This window comes from Nicotiana sylvestris, chromosome 4 (genome assembly GCF_000393655.2).
Source record: "Nicotiana sylvestris chromosome 4, ASM39365v2, whole genome shotgun sequence".
In the NCBI taxonomy this organism is placed as follows: domain Eukaryota; kingdom Viridiplantae; phylum Streptophyta; class Magnoliopsida; order Solanales; family Solanaceae; genus Nicotiana; species Nicotiana sylvestris.
This window is the reverse complement of record NC_091060.1, coordinates 148796495-148810967: the sequence shown is the minus strand read 5'-3', so window position 1 is coordinate 148810967 and position 14473 is coordinate 148796495. Positions and strand designations below refer to the sequence as shown.

General features: G+C 38.3%; 1 long non-coding RNA gene across 1 annotated transcript; it reads left to right on the top strand.

Annotated features, from left to right (window-relative positions):
• The first annotated feature begins 12237 nt into the window (after positions 1-12237).
• On the top strand, positions 12238-12797 carry LOC104234851 (uncharacterized). Its single transcript, XR_011406632.1, has 2 exons — positions 12238-12552; positions 12653-12797. It is a non-coding gene; the product is annotated as an uncharacterized lncRNA (long non-coding RNA).
• Positions 12798-14473: the final 1676 nt, after the last annotated feature.

The window sequence follows — 14473 nt, the reverse complement described above, 5'->3', positions numbered from 1 at the left end:
ATTTCCGAACATGTCAAAAGGACAATTTGTTTATGTTGCTTGAGATCACGAGAATAAATGATATTTATATTTATATACTATTTAAAGGTTGGTGACATTTTTTCATGAATTTGATATCTCTGGTCATGTATATTTTCTAATTTGGAGATAAAATATTTTGGGTGAAGTTGTATTGTTAGCTTGTTATTTATAAAGTAGAACTTTTTATGAGTTGTAAAAAGATTATCTCCTTAATGACTTGAAATTTTTGAAAATGTGAGGGTCCGTGGTGTCCAGAGATATATATCATGTTTATAAGAAGGAAAAACTTAGATAATATTATTTGTTAAAATTATAATGAGGCCTTACAAAATTGAGACTTTCTGTGGTAAAAATTTATATTGGAAAATCAAAATATATTGTATTTCTGGCTCTAAAAAATTGTCTTGCTTTGTGTAAAGCCCCGAAAAATTTTGCTAAGTAATTTAAGATTTCGTGGTGTCAAGGTAGGCTAATTATTTTATTTTATGTACAAATGAGTATTCATGATATAATGTATATCAATTGGATATGTTAATAAGCGTATAAGTCTAAGCCAAATTGGAAAATTACATGATAGACTAAAATTCCAAATGAGTACGTACAAGACCACACTTGGGACAAGCATATCTACATTTATATAAGGTGTTGTGTGATGCTCAACCTATCCAATTAAAACTCTTTGAGTCTAGTTTCTGACACATCAAACCGTTTGTCATTTGGACTTTCCTACAAGAAGTTATGACCAAATTACCAAAGGCTGGCGGAAGACTGCGCGGATGCGAAGCATCCGAGGCAGCATCCAAAAAGACGAGCAGGCAGTGAAGTGCTGCCAGAGCATCCAGGTCAGCATCCGAGATTTTGAGAGGAGTAAAGTGGGGATGCGAAGCATCCGAGGCAGCATCCGAAATCTAGGCTTATAAACACAATTTCGGGATTCATTTTCTCCCATTTCTTTTGGACGACTCTTAGGATCTTCCTCCACTCTCGCAAGACCTCCAACCCCTCCCATCTTCAAGGTAAGTACTCTCCATTAACTTGGTGTAAAATTCCATCATTCCTACACTAGTATTGATGAAATCTACTCATAAAACACATAAATCTTCAAGAAATTCCTTCAAGAACTCAAAGGAGGGTTTGCAAGATTTCTTCCAAAAGGTAAATCCTACACCCTTAGACTTACATATATGGTTATATTATGGGAATATGAGTATGAATTAAGTATTTGAACTCTTGGTGTGGTGATTGGAAGCCATAAGTTCCTAATATAAATACATAATTATTGTAGAAATTAAAAGATGGTTATTTGATAAGATTTGTTGGTTGGGTGTGAATGGATGGTCATGCATATGTTGTTGGAAGTTATAAATTGGTTAGGAACGATGGTGGAATAAATTATTGGTTAATAGTGATAGTTGGATGAACTAATACTACGGTTATGAGATGTAAAGATCTATACCTACACGGTGTTTGATAACATGCCTAAATGGCATAAGTTATGGAATTTATTACTAATAATGGCTCTATTGAATGTTGTATTGTAGATTGAAGTTGTTTAAGTGTATTGGATCATTGTAGTATCATTAAGGGGCAAATTTCAGGTACGTATGGCCAAAACCCCATCTTTTAGAAATTGAGCTCCATCGGTGTTTGTGTAAATATGGTAAGATCAAAGTTGAATTGTTGTGTTGATTGTTATTTCACATGAATTTGGGGTTGCGACCTTATATGAGTGAAAGATATGTCTCAATATGATAAATGTGCTATTCTTGATAGCTGGAATGAATATGAATCATGTACTGAAATGCTTAGACCTTAAATTGAGATTGGAGCTACATATGTTGTGTCCTCTATGTGAAGTCTCATCTATGCTTACAATTTTATTTGCTCTTGTGTGCACATATTATCCTAAATTACAAATCTAACATTGAAATTGGGAATGATGTGAAATGTGGCCTAGTTCCAAATATATGACGTGATAGTTGTGGCCCCAAGTGTCTATGAAATGACATATGTGAAACAAAGATTGATTTGAGATGATTGATGGAAAAAGGGAAATGCCTTAGTAATGCGACCTAGCCGATCGGGCCGAGATCGGATCCCATACCGCACACATGGTAGTATTATATTGATATTGAATCCCGAATAAAAAGGGAAAATGAGATTGTGATTGAAGTGTATGTCTTTAATGAGGCAACCTAGTCGATCGGGTCGAGATCGGACTCCGCTCAAGCTAGTGGTGGTATTATGAACAATGATGAACAATATGAAATGCTCCAAACTAAAGGCTATGGTAACAAAATGTGAAAATTGTATTATTCTTTTACCTTGATAATGTTGTGATCGTTTGAATCTTTTGAGTTATACTTGTGGTTTACTTATGTTTGGTATGGAAGTTCTTTCTAACTAGATGGTGTATAGTTATACATACTAGTGCTATTCGATTGCACTAACGTCCCTTTTGCCGGGGGTGCTATGTCTTTAAATGGATGTAGGTGTTTCTATAGTAGGCAGTGTTGGTCGCAGCTAGTGCTGCATCATCCTTTCAGCTGACTTGGTGAGCCCCACTTCGTTTCGGGGTCTTGTGTTATCTGTTTATCATGTACATTGTATTTAAGGTATAGTTAGAGCCTTGTTGCCGGTATTTCCATATTACTCTTCAGTTGTATTTAGAAGCTCCGTTGTTAGGTTGTGGGTAGTGTCGGGTATTGGAATTAAAGTGGAAATATTGATGTTTGGCAATGATGTATAAAACTTGTAATATCTTCAAAATTGTGAACGAAGTGGTTAATGGAAATGAAATGGAATTGTTAATGGCATGTTTATAGAGCTTGATTAATGGTGTACATTTCCTCTTTATTCAAAGACGAATTTGGGTAGTATGAAACCTAACAGGCTTGCTCAGTCAGGTTTACTCGGTTGAGCGCCGGTCGCGCTCCTCGGATTTTGGGGCATGACACACTTGGTATCAAAGCCTAAGGTTTTTAAGTATCCTAGGATGTCTCGGAGCCGTGTCTAGTAGAGTCCTTCTTATCGGGGTATTGTCGACCACATCTCCAAGTTGGAGGCTACATGGACATTTTAGGAATGTTATCCTTCTTCAACACTCCAAATTGTGCGATAGAGCTTGACTATGAGATTGTCTTCTAACACGTGCTTTAAGGTTCAAGGTAAGTTTAAATTATCTTTCGTCTATTCCAAGTAATGTTGTCATATGACATGGCAAATGGGCAAAGGCCTGAATATTAAAGAGATGGCATATGTATCGTGTTGAACGAATGGTACGAATATATGAGATACGTACATAGTACCAGAAGCATACTTTACTCGAGAAAAGTGTTAAAAATGATTACCACCTCCAAGGAGACATTGACTTGATAAATGAGATGCGAGCTTATATGGCACATGTGGATAGTGTGGGAAGTATGTATATGATCCTAAGGTGTAAAAGAAAATTTGTTATATAAGCATGTGGTATATGTAAGGCATGACCAGGAGAGTAATGACAAACATGTAGGTCTCTCGCGGGAGACAAGAAGTTATGAAAGGAGAGTCAATTGAACCCATGATGAGAAGACCCATGTACAACGAACTTTATAAAAATCTAGAAGTGTACGAAGTGATATTACACTCCTAAAGGATATTGACATGAGGAATTAGAATTCCAAGCTTGTGTGGCTAAATAAGAGCAGAGAACTTATGAGGTTAATACCATGGTGACTTAAATCTCCCTAATAGTCGAACATATATATGATAGATAGAGACATGAGCATATGTCCCTGAAGTTGCCAAATTCAAGACTTGTATAGAAATCCGGGACATTTGCCCTAAGTGGGGGAGGAAGGGCCATAGTAAGGCCACTTAAATACAACGAAACAAGAGTACGACCATGTAGCTATGATGTTTGAATATTTTATTGAAGACATGCGTAGTCTAGAAAAGTAATAATGGATAACATGATTATCTGAAAGGATATGCTAATGGTAGACCACTAGTACCCCAAAAAAAGGTGGAAGGTTAAGGAAGGTAAAATTTTCATACATGGCAATATGAATGATAGGGTCAACGATCCTAGAAACTAAGAGTATATTTGTAAAAAGATTTTATACTTGTTAGAGGGTCAGGAACAATGGAACCTAAGGAAGTACTATAGGTTAAATGTGGAAGGTTGCGAGTTTTTAGAATGGGTTAATCATAGATCTGTGATTTAACCAAAGTACCAAGGCATTAAGAAAGGTGGAACGAGTGGGAGAAATAATGTGATGCTATAATAACCCAAGAGGGTATTTGGGCTTGATGGAGAGCCTAAAAAAAATATTTACAAGCAAAGAAGTGTTAAGTGATATGCGGATGAACACACTTTCCCACGGATATCCTAACAAGAGTTGAGAGGTAATAGGGATGAAATAACTAAGGTAAAAGACCACGTAACATATGGAAGAATGCATGGCTATTCACTAGCTAGGAAGAATGAGGTGAGAAAAAATGGGAAGAAAACCTATAAATTGAGATGGTCATGGTTATCATAAAATATCTTGTATCAGAATGGTGGACTCGCTTAGAGTATAAGTGTTAATAAAAGTTATAAAGGATTAACCGTAATGCAACCGACTTGGGTGACACCGAATATCAACTAAAGGATCTAGAGACAGTTCATGTCTACATACAATGGAAAGTGAGACTACTGCTGGTGAAGTTGTGGTATAATAAACTCATTAAACCAGGCACAATGTTATTACAAGTTCACGGGAGGTAGACAAGTGTGGGGCAAAATAAGGCTATCAATTATGCACTATGAGCAAAATAGAATGGGAATGAATGTTCCAGTTAGAAAGAAAAGATGGTACCAGCATATTGTTCTGGCCAGTGGCTCTTTCTGAATTGAATATGTATGAAGGGTATTGATATGTGTTTTGGGAAGTGTTTAACAGTAAAAAGAGATCATGAGAATGTTCACAAGGGAAGTGGAGTGGTTTCTTAAATTCTACAGTTTTATGGCTGTAAAATGCCAAAAAATATAATGTGGTCATTTCGAGTGGGTGGAAATTGTTTCTTAGGCCGTATTTGATGTCCGGGACAAATATTAGGCGATTCCACGACGGATCCATCCTGGCCCAAGGCGGAAGGCATGGGCTATAGCACACAAAAATTTGGGACTCGCGCGGATTTGCATTTTATGGCTGTAAAATGCCAAAAAATATAATGTGGTCATTTCGAGTGGGTAGAAATTGTTTCTTATGCCGTATTTGATGTCCGGGACAAATATTAGGCGATTCCACGACGGATCCATCCGGCCCAAGGCGGAAGGCATAGGCTATAGCACACAAAAATTTGGGACTCGCGCGGAATTGTTCAACTGTTCCATGAGGAGTTACACTTACTACAACAAAAGGGCCTGCCCAACGGGACTTAAGCTTTCCAGGAAAAAGCTTTAGCCTTGAGTTGAACAAGAGAACTTCTTGACCCGGCTCAAACTCACGATGTTGGATGTGTTTGTCGTGCCACTTCTTGGTCTTTTCTTTATATAACTTGGCATTTTCATAAGCATGCAACCAAAACTCATCAAGTTCATTGAGTTGTAGCAGTCTTTTTTCTCCAGCTAAGTCCATATCCATATTCATAAGGAGGAAAAAGAGTGTCTAGGAAAGGTCTGAGCACAAGGTTACATTACATTTGATGCAATGTCGTGCATGTTAATGATATGAAGGTGTGTGCAAAGTCTAGAAGATAGGATTTCTTTGAAATAAAAGGTCCTATAAGAAAAATCATCCAGTAATGTCTTTTGTTGAGAATTTAGAAGAGCAAGATGCAAGTATTCACAAAATATTGTAACCATATCAAGGAACTTATTGAAGAACTCAATTACTATGAGGTCATATGTAAGAGAAATATGACATAAATGGTCCACTATTGATGCAACATGGCCAGCTGATAGCTTATGCTTCAAGGCAACCCAAGAATCATGAAAGGAATTATTCGGCACATGACTTAGAACTTGCGGCAGTAGTTTTTGTATAAAGATTTTGCAACATTATGTGTATGGGGTCAACGTGGATGTATTTACGGACCAAAAGAGCCTTCAATATATTTTCAAACAAAAGGAGTTGAATCTGAAACAGAGAAGATGGCTCGAGTTAATTATGTACTATGATATCGGTATTCTTTATCACCCTGGAAAAGGCCAATGTTGTGGCGGATGCTCTTAGCCGAAAATCGATTGGAAGTTTGGCTCACTTGAAGGTATATCAAAGGCTGTTGGCCAGGGAGGCTCACCAGTTGGCTAGTCTGGGAGTTCGTCCCGCGGACTCTAGTGAAGGGGGAGTAATTGTGCAGAATAAGGCTGAATCGTCGCTTGTAGCGGAGGTCAAAGAAAAGCATTACAACGATTCATTGTTAGCGCAGCTGAAGGAGGGAATTCATAAACATTAGACCACACCTTTTTCTTTTGGCATTGGTGATGGTACCCTACGGTGCCAAATGCGGCTATGTATTCCAGATATGGATAGTCTTCGGGAAAGGATTTTGGCAGAAGCTAACACTTCTAGGTATTCTGTACGCCCAGGTTCTACAAAAATGTATCATGATCTCAAAGAAGTTTATTGGTGGAATAATATGAAAAGGATGTGGCAGACTTTGTGGCAAAAATGGCCGAACTGTTAGCAAGTGAAGGTTGAACATCAAAGGCCTGGAGGATTGTTACAAAGCATAGAAATTCCAATGTGGAAATGGGAAATGATCAATATGGATTTTGTGGTAGGATTACCGCGCACTTTTCGCAAGTTTGACTCAATTTGGGTGATTGTGGACCGACTCACGAAATTAGCGCACTTCTTGCCAGTTAAATCTACCAATACAGCGGAATAGTATGCTCAGTTATATATCAAAGAAATAGTCAGGTTGCATGGCACTCCAGTCTCAATCATTTCAGATCGAGGGGCTCAATTCACGGCAAACTTTTGGAAGAAATTTCAGCAAGGTTTGGGTACTCAAGTACAACCTTCACAAACTGATGGGCAGGCATAGCGGACTATTCAGACGCTTGAGGACATGTTGCGTGCTTGTGTTCTTGATTTCAAAGGTAGCTGGGATGATCATTGTTCACTCATAGAGTTTTTTTTATAACGACAGCTTCCATGCTAGTATTCAGATGGCACTATTTGAGGCATTGTATGGTAGGAGATGTAGATCTCCATTGGTGGTTCGAGGATGGGGAAGCTGAATTGATAGGGCCAGACCTTGTGCATCAAGCTATGGAGAAGGTTAATATTGTTAAGGAGCGGTTGAAAACTGCTCAGAACCGTCAAAAGTCATATTCGGATGTTCGTCGAAGAGATTTGGAATTCATGGAAGATGATTGGGTATTTTTGAAGGTTTCTCCCATGAAGGGTATCATGCGTTTTGGAAAGAAAGGAAAGTTAAGTCCAAGATATGTCGGGCCGCACAGAATCATTCAAAAGATTGGTCAGGTGGCGTACACACTTGAGCTACCACCTGAGATGTCATTAGTACCCCTGGTATTCCATGTGTCCATGTTGTAGAAGGTAGTTGGAGATTCATCCTCTATTGTACCAATTGAGACTATTGACGATAATGAAAATTTGTTGTATGAAGAAATTCCAGTTGTCATCCTTGACAGGCAAGCTCGAAAGTTGAGAAATAAAGAAATTGCCTCCATGAAAGTGTTATGGTGAAACCAGCAAATTGAGGAAGCCACTTGGGAGGGTGATAAAGAAATGAAAAAGAAGTACCCTCGTTTATTTGAATAACAATGAAATAGTTCTATAAGTTGTTTTACATAAATTTTGTATCGCTTGTTCAGCTAATGTAAAGGCATTCTTTTCCAATTATATGTTCATTATGGGGCTACAATTGGTGTTGTTCTATGTTCTGTTGCGTCATTTGATAACATATATGTTGTTGAGGTGTGTTTCTGGGATTCTCTAACAGGTGGATAGGCCCAGTTATAAGGGAAACTCTGCCAAAATTTCTGAAAAATTTGGGAGTTAGTCAAAATTTGGGAGTTAAAGAGGTGTGAGAAAAGAGATAAGTTATTCTAAGTATTTGCGGATTGACTCCACTTATCATTCAAGGACGAATGATCCTAAGCGGGGGAGAAAGTAAAGCCCCGGAAAATTTTGCTAAGTAATTTAAGATTTTGTAGTGCCAAGGTAGGCTAATTTTTTTATTTTGTGTGAAAATGAGGATTCATGATATAATGGATATCAATTGGATATGTTAATAAGCGTATAAGTCTAAGCCAAGTTAGAAAATTACATGATAGACTAAAATTCCAAATGAGTACGCACAAGACCACACTTGGGACATGCATATCTACATTTATATAAGGTTTTGTGTGATGCTCAACCTATCAAATTAAATCTCTTTGAGTCTAGTTTCTGACTCATCAAACCGTTTGTCATTTGGACTTTCCTACAAGAAGTTATGACCAAATTACCAAAGGCTGACGGAGGACTACGCGGATGCGGAGCATCCGAGGCAGCATCCAAAAAAGGAGCTGGCAGTGAAGTGCTGCCATAGCATCCGGGTCAGCATCCGAGCTCCTGAGAGGAGTGAAGTGGGGATGCGAAGAATCCGAGGCAACATCCGAAATCTGGGCTAATAAACACAATTTCGGGATACATTTTCTCCCATTTCTTTTGGACGACTCTTAGGGTCTTACTCCACTCTCTCAAGACCTCCAGCCCCTCCCATCTTCAAGGTAAGTAATCTCCATTAACTTGGTATAAAATTCCATCATTCCTACACTAGTATTGATGAAATCTACTCATAAAACACATAGATCTTCAAGAAATTCCTTCAAGAACTCAAAGGAGGGTTTGCAAGATTTCTTCCAAAAGGTAAATCCTACACCCTTAGACTTACATATATGGTTATATTATGGGAATATGAGTATGAATTAAGTATTTGAACTCTTGGTGTGGTGATTGAAAGCCATAAGTTCCCAATATAAATACATAATTATTGTAGAGATTGAAAGGTGATTATTTAATAAGATTTGTTGGTTGGGTGTGAATGGATGGTCATGCATATATTGTTGGAAGTTATAAATTTGTTAGGAACGATTGTGGAATAAATTATTTGTTAATAGTGATAGTTGGATGAACTAATACTACGGTTATGAGATGTAAAAATCTATACCTACAAGGTGTTTAATAATATGCCTAATCTGAAAATAATTTACTAAATTTATACTTTTTTATATATTTCTTTCGGAACTGAAAGTTTATTTACCTCTTTATATGAAAAGAATGAACAAAAAAAAAACTTAAAGTTTGCTTTCTCAAGCTTTAGCCACTGTAGTCCTGCAGTTTGAGTTTGCTTTCTTCACTCTTATGGTAGGATTTTTTTTAACTCTTTTGTTAGACAAAAGTATATACGGAGGGTTAGAGAATTACTGTCAGGTTACCCTGAATGGAAGAACCTGTTCCATCACCTGTTCATTCTTTTGGTGTCACTTTAACTTGTGCTGAGGATTCAGTCAAATCCTTTATCAATCAAATGGCTTCATCTTCATGTTCTTGTCTCTCAGAAAGAATGTTAGTTTCATCAAACACTACATGCATACTTTCTTCTACACATAAAGTTCTTTTATTGAACAATTTATATGCTTTGCTATGTGAAGAATATCCCAAGAATACTCCCTCATCACTTCTGGGATCAAACTTACCTAGGGAGTCTTTTCCATTATTGTGCACAAAGCACTTGCATCCAAATGTCCTAAGATGGGATATATTTGGTTTTCTCCCTTTAAGTAACTCATAGGGAGTCTTCTCTATAAGAGGTCTAGTCATGCACTTATTGATAATGTAACATGTAGTGTTTACAGCCTCTGCCTAGAAGCTGTGGGGCAGTTTACTAAAAAGAAGCATAGTCCTAGCCATGTCTTCAAGAGTCTTGTTCTTTCTTTCAACTACTCCATTTTGTTGAGGAGTCATAGGGGCAGAGAAGCTATGATCTATACTATTCTCATCACAGAATTCAACAAACTTAGTATTTTCAAATTCAGTTCCATGATCAAACCTAATGGATGCAAGTTGATTTCCTAATTGTTTCTGAGTTTTTCTAACAAAAGCAGTAAACATGTCAAATGCTTTATCTTTAGATGTTAGAAATAGTACCCCAGGTAAAGGTAGAATAATCATCAACAAGTACCATTACATATTTCTTTCCACCTCTACTCATGGTTCTCATTGGACCACAGAGATCCATATGGACCAGTTCCAACGACTTTGTTGTGCTTACCATTTTCTTGATTTTGAAGGATGATCTTACCTGCTTCCCCTTGCACAGGCCTCACAAACTTTGTCTTCCTTGAACTTGATGTTAGGTAACCCTATCACCAAGTCCTTAGAGACTAATTTGTTTAGCTGATTTAGACTAGCATGACCAAGTCTTTTGTGCCACATGAGGGGATCATTATCCAACATACTTAGACAGGTGAGTTCATTTTCTGAAAGAGTAGACAAATCTACAATGTAAATAGTGTTAACTCTTTTTCCCTGCAAAACAATCTTGTCAGTGGTAAGGTTAATCACAAAACATTTAGTAGAGGTAAATACTACAAGGTTACCTCTGTCACATAGTTGTGACACACTGATCAGGTTGTATTTCAAGCCATCTATCAAGTAGACATTCTTAATGGAGTGAGAATCTGTCTTACCTACCTTTCCAACCCCAATAATCTCACATTTCTTCCCATTTCCAAAAGAAGCATTACCTCTTTTTAGGTCCTCAAGTGAAAGGAACTGGTTTTTGCTTCCAGTCATATGTTTTGAGAAGCCACTATCCATGTACCATATTTGACTACTTCCCTTCACTTGGACCTACAAAACGAAATCAAGGGTTAGTCTTAGGAACCCAAACTAGTTTGGGTCCCTTTCTATAGGCAAAGGGATAAATGAAATTCTTTTTGGCCCAACCAGGTAGCCTATTTTTCTCTTGAACAAAAGTTTTGTTCGTTTGACTGGCCTTTTCTTTTGCATTACATTCATATTTGTAATGGCCAGTCTTACCACAGTGTGTGCAGATTTTGTTCTAAGGAAGAGTGAGATACTTGCTTTTAGGATCCCACTTAGGTGCTTGAGTTCCATAGCCAAGTCCTCTTTTGTTGATATTGTGATGTTCTTGTAGCTAGGAAAGTGCATCAGAAGCCTTGTTCCATTTGCAAGTTCTGTCTAGTTCATGTTTTACCTTCCCTATATCTTCTTTTAAGACTTTTATCTACTCATCCTTCCTGTACAACTCATCTTTCATTTTTCCCAAGTTTTCTTCTAGAGTGAGATGTGTGTGGTCATCTTTCTTCTTACCTGTTCCTAGTTTCAATTTTAAGTTCTCGGATCTAAGTTCTAGGATACTGGTGTCAAGTTCAAGAACCTGGTTCTTCAACTCAGCATTTTTACTCTCACTCTCATTAGCCCTAGACTCTAGGTTTTTGCACTTGGCTTTTAGGATCACACATTCCCTAGACAGATCTTCCTTCTCATTGTTAATTATTTCAGACTCATCAATGAAGTCCAGCAATAGCTCAGACAACCTTTCTTTAGACAAGAATTTAATCTTGTCTTTGAAATGAAGGATATTTACCTCTTGTGCATCATCTGATTCTCCGATGGCCATAAGTGCTTGTTCATCTCCAGCTTCATCTTCCGAGTCCTCATCTGATGTTTCTCCCCAGGCAGCAACTATAGCCTTTGTTGATCCTTTGTTCCTTCTTGGTTGAACCTGTTCTCTTGTTCCTTCGTTCAACCCTTTCTTCTTCCACTCAATTTCCAATTGAGGACAGTTCTTGATCATGTGATCAGTCTTACTATATTTGTAGCAACCCTCAGTGGTCTGTTTCCCAAGAGCCCTTGGTTTGTTGAAGGTTGTACCTCTTGAAGAACCTTTTCCTCTCATCAGGTACTTTTTGAAATCTCTTATGATCATAGCCATTTCATCATCCTCCTGATCTGAACCTTCAGCAATTCTAAGAGCCAGACTTTTTTCCTTCTTGGGTGCATCCATTTTCATGGTTTGCCTTCTTAGTTCATAGGCAGTGAGGTTTCCAATTAGTTCATCCAGCTTGAGGGTAGAAATATTCTTTGATTCCTGAATAACAGTGATTTTGCTTTCTCAAGAGACTAGCAGAACCCTTGTCAAAATCTTTTCAACTTTGTCTTCTTCAAGAATAACCCTTCCAAGAGACTTTAGTTCATTTGTCAGTGTGGTGAACCTTGTATACATCTCTTGGATGGTTTCTCCTTCCTTCATGGTAAAATTCTCATACTTAAAAAGTAAACCAAAGCAGATTAAGATCAAAGGCCCAAAAACTCAAGAGAAGCAATCCAACAAGCAAAAAACCCCTAGTCAATCTAAAACCCTAGACGGAAATGGGCGATTCTTCCACCGCCGGCAACGGCGACTATCTGCCGCCGACAACTCCGAAACTTCCGATACCGGGAAAACGGAATATCCTCATCACAAGCGCTTTGCCATACGTCAACAACGTTCCTCACCTCGGAAACATCATCGGAAGTAATTAATCTCAGCAATTCAATCCTTATTTCCCTCTCTTTGCTCTGTTTTTGATGTCTCATTTTATATTCAAATTATGTTCTTTTTTTGTTTATTGTAGGTGTGTTGAGTGCGGACGTGTTCGCGAGATACTGTAGGCTTCGGAATTACAATGCAATATACATGTGTGGTACTGATGAATATGGCACGGCTACTGAGACTAAAGCTTTGGAAGAAAATTCTACTCCCAAGCAAATTTGTGACAAGTAATGCACCTTTCTTTTATATTAAATTCATCAATTTTTTCTTAGAATGTGCACTAAATAAATCAGTTAAGTGCATCGCAATCACAAACTAGTTGGGACTTGGGATTGGCTATAGGAGACCTTTATATACAATTCACTTTATTGGGGTCTATTTATTTCATTACTAAATCATTTATATATTCAGACACATTTGATACTCCCTCCGTACCATTTTATGTGATTCACTTTGATTGGACACATAGTTTAAATAAAGAAAGACATTTGAAGCTAGTCTGAAAAAACTCACAGATATTTGAGCGGCTATAAATCATCGTATTATGGTTAAAATCGAAAGCTTAAAGTTAAATTATTTCTAAATATAAAAAATATCATTCTTTATTGGAGATGAAAATGGAAAATGCATCACATAAATTGGAATAACTGGAAAGTGTTCAGAGTCGCCTCCTACTGTCCTAACCCGAGTCTTAGCTCCATCATACATGTCTTTAATCACCCTAATATAGTTACTCGGGACCCCTTTATCCTCTAAGCAGCTCCATAAGACCTTCCTAGGAACCTTATCGTACGCTTTCTCCAGATCAATAAACACCATGTGGAGATCCTTCTTCTTATCTCTGTACTGTTCCACCATCCTCCTAATAAGGTGGATAGCTTCTGTGGTAGATCGTCCCGGCATGAACCCGAACTGGTTGTCTGAAATAGACACCGTCCTTCGCACTCTCATTTCTACCACTCTCTCCCAAACTTTCATGGTATGACTTAGTAATTTGATGCCCCTATAGTTGTTACAGCTCTGGACATCACCTTTGTTCTTATACAACGGGACCATTGTACTCCACCTCCACTCTTCAGGCATCCTATTAGTCTTGAATATAACACTAAACAATGCAGTAAGCCATTCCAAGCCTGCTCTACCCACACACCTCCACAGTTCAACCGGAATTTCGTCTGGCCCGGTAGCTCTGCCCCTTCTCATCTTACGCATTGCCTCCATGACTTCATCGATCTCAATGTCCCTACAATTACTTAATTCATGGTGACTGTCGGCATTCCTCAATTCCCCAAGTATAATATCCTGATCCCTTTCTTCACTTAGAAGTTTATGAAAGTAGGTCTGCCACCTCCTCTTAATCTGGTCATCTCCCATCAAAACTTTGCCGTCATCATCTTTTATGCACCTCACTTGGTCCAGATCACGAGTTGTCCTCTCTCTCTCCTTAGCGAGTCGGAATAACTTCTTCTCCCCACCTTTGTTCCTTAGTTCCTCATACAGACGAGCAAAAGCTGTCGTCTTAGCCTACGTCACTGCCATCTTCGCCTCCTTCCTAGCTACCTTATACCTTTGACTGTTCTCTCTCTTCTCCTCCTCGTTAGTGCTCCCTACTAACCACAGGTAAGCCGCCTTCTTTGCTTCCACTTTACCTTGGACAACTGCATTCTACCACCAATCTCCTTTGTGGCCACCATTGTGGCCCGTAGATATCCCTAACACCTCTCTCGCCGCCTTTTTTATACAGTCCGCTGTCGTCGAAAACATTGTGTTTGCGTCCCCACTACTTCTCCAAGCTCCCATTGCCGATAACCTTCCTTCCAACTCCTTAGCTTTATCCTTAGTTAAGGCGCCCCACCTAATCCTGGGGCGTCCTTGTACTGACCTCTTCTTCCTCCTTATCCTA